Raw genomic sequence first — 3,367 nt, 5'->3', positions numbered from 1 at the left:
CTGTACAAATTTTAGGATTATTTTTTCTAGTTCTGTGAAAAATGGCATTGGTATTTTAATAAGGATTGCACTAAATCTGTAGATTGCTTTGGGTAGTGTGTACATTTTAACTGCTAATTTTTCCTATCAATAAGCACAGTATGTGCTTCCATTTATTTGTATCTTCTTCAGTTTCTTTTTTCAGTCTCTTATAATTTTCCAAGTACAAGTCTTTTATCTCCTTGGTTAAATTTAGTTTACTCACCCTCTTCACATTTATGTTTTTGTCCTTATTTTTTACTTATTTTGTCTGTGTGTTTCTGTGTATACCTTGATTTATTGTTGTAATTACATATGATCTTCCTACTTTGGCTTTTAACCTTTGTACTGAGATTATAGTTGGTTGGTCAACTGCTTTAATTATGTGTTTGTTCTTGTTAGTGAGAATCTTTTTCTTTCCTATATTTTCTTATTCATATTTTTGATCTTTTATATGCTTCTTAAAGAAGTTCTTTTAATATTTCTTGTAATACTGGTTTAGTGGTGATAAATTCCTTTAGCTTTTTCTTGTCTGGAAAACTCTTTATCTCTCCTTTGATTCTAAATAGTAGCCTTGCTGAGTAACCTTCATTATGGGTCCTTGCTTTTCATCACTGTGAATATTGTGTAAATTCCTTCTGGCCTGCAAAGTTTCTTTTGAGAAATCAGCTGAGAGTCTTATGGGAGCTCCCTTGTAGGTAACTAACTGCCTTTTCTTGCTATTTTAAAAATTCTCCCTTTGTCTTTAACCAAAAGCTGTTATTTCGATGCCCCATTTTTGAGGCAATGGCCTTTGTTGCAGTTTTCTCATCCATTTAACACTGTTGAAATAATGTTGAGCTAAGCCTCTCCCTGCTCCTTCTCAGAACAACTGTATAGCTATGTCTAAATGTGTATGTAAATTTTTAAATTCACTTTAAATCATAAGATTTAAGAATATAGCTTTGTAGTAAGTCTTAAAGTCAGTAATGTCAATTCTGCAACTTAGTTTCTCTCCTTCAAAATTGTGTTGGATAATCTGGATCTTTTGCTTCTCCATATGAACTTTAGAATCAGTTTGTTGATATCCACAAAATAATATGCTGCAATTTCGATTGGGATCACATTGATTGTACAGACCATGTTGGGAAGAACCGATATCATGACAATATTGAGTCTTCCTATCCATGAACATGAACTATCTCTCCATTTTATTTAGTTCTTTGATTTTGTTCATCAACGTTTGTAGCTTTCTTCATTTAGATTTTGCACAGATTTTGTTAGATTTATGCCTAAGTACTTCATTTTGGGGGTACTAGTGTAAATGATATTGTGTTTTTAATTTTAAGTTCTATTTGTTCATTGCTAGTATACAGAAAAGCAATTAATTTTTATTATTAACTTTGTATCCTACAGTCATGCTATAATCACATATTAGTTCAGGAAGTATTTTTGTCATTTTCTTCAGCTTTTTTATGCAGATGATCACATCATCTGCTAACAAAGACAATTTTGTGTCTTTCTTCCAAATATGTATACATTTTAGTTTCTTTTCTTGTCTTAATGCATTAGCTAAGACTTCCAATATGATGTTTAAAAGCAGTGGTTAGCGAGGACATTTTTGCCTTGTATGTGATCTTAGTGAGAAAGCTTTGAGTTTCTTACCATAAGGTATAATGTTAGCTGTAGGGTTTCTTTTTTGTAGAAATTCCTTATGATGTCGAAGAAATCCCTCTCTATTTCTAGTTTATGGAGGTATTTTTTTTTTTTAATCATGAATGAATGTTGGACTTTATCAAATGTTTTTCCTTTGTCTATTGATATGATCATGCGATATTTTTTTGGCCTGTGATGTGATGGACTACATTAACCAATTTTCAAATGTTATCTAGCCTTATAGACCTGAGATAAATCCTACTTGGTCATGGTATATAATTCTTTCAGATTCAGTTTGCAAATATTACGTTGAGAATTTTTGCATCTATGTCCATGATAGCTTTTTATTGTAATTTTTATTTCTGTAATTACATATAAAGTTGGGCTTTTATAAAAAAAAAAATGTTAAATCTTAGAACCTGAGCAAAGTAAAAAGGGCATTTATGCTGGGATGGGGTAGAGGAGAAGGAAATAATATTGTTGCCTGAGTGAGGAAGTCATTGACTATGAATAGTATTTAAAGCCACAGTGGTAGATGAGAATATCATGTATGAGAGAAAGAAGAGAGAAAATTTTTGAGGATGAAACCAGAGAGCCTGTTTCTCACTCTTGTTTTGATCTGACCACAGCCTATTTTAAACTAAGACATCTATTTTATTCTTTTCCTCAGAGAAGATCTCTAACTCATCTAATTTTCTGACTTGCCAGTAATGCTTGGGGCTATTTCATAGTGTGATGGTTATTTACATTGTAAATTTGACTGGGCTAAGGAATGGTAGAACATTGTTTCCATGTCTGTTTTTGAGGGTGTTTCTAGAAGAGATTTGAATTGGTAAACTGAGTAAAGGTAACCCTCGCTTCGGTCCATTGAGGACCTAAGTAGAACAAAAAGGTGGAGGAAAAGGAACTTTGCTCTATGCTTGTGCTAGGACATCCAACTTTCTTTGCCCTTGGACATTAGTGCTCCTGCTTCTCTGGTCTTTGGACCTGTAACCAGATTTACACCGTCGTCTCACCCCCATCCCTTTCTTGGGCTTTTGGACTCATACCGAGACTCATACCATCTGCTTTCCTGGTTCTCAGGCCTTTGGACTTGGGCTGAATTTCACTACTGGCTTTCCTGGTTCTCCAGCTTGCATGGGACTTCTCAACCTCCATAATGTGTAAAAATTGCTATAAAAAATTGTATATCTTTATCTCTATCTCTATATCTATATCTATCTAATCTATTTATATATTCTGTTCCTCTGAAGAACTCTGACTAATACATATAAGTTATGGAAGTCATTTCATAGGATTGACTCGGAACAAGGAATTGCTAATCTTCTCTCATGTTCCTAAGCAGTTTTGATTTTATTTTTAAAGAGACTCCTATAAAATCAATTCCTGGCTCTCCACAGCTAGGAAATTCTTAGAGAGGCACTTATCTGTCTCACTTTGAGTTTTCTTGGCTCCTCAGGGCAGTGCTGCCAGCTGAACTACAAAGCTGGTGAATATTCTCATTAGCTCCATAGTCCACTGCAAGAGGACTGCTCTAATTTGGTCTTTGGCTCCAGCTCATGGTCCTCTGAGCTGCATAGATCTTGTTGGGACTCTGATTTTCTTGATTCTGTCTTGGCCCTCGCTCCTACTCTGAGTGGAGAAACTTCAACCTGCCTCTTACCTTTCCCCTATTTTCCAATGAAACATTTCTGAAAATGTGCTGCAGATGTAA

Source organism: Pteropus vampyrus, unplaced genomic scaffold, assembly GCF_000151845.1.
Source record: "Pteropus vampyrus isolate Shadow unplaced genomic scaffold, Pvam_2.0 Scaffold67, whole genome shotgun sequence".
In the NCBI taxonomy this organism is placed as follows: domain Eukaryota; kingdom Metazoa; phylum Chordata; class Mammalia; order Chiroptera; family Pteropodidae; genus Pteropus; species Pteropus vampyrus.
Note: the sequence above shows the minus strand (reverse complement) of the source record.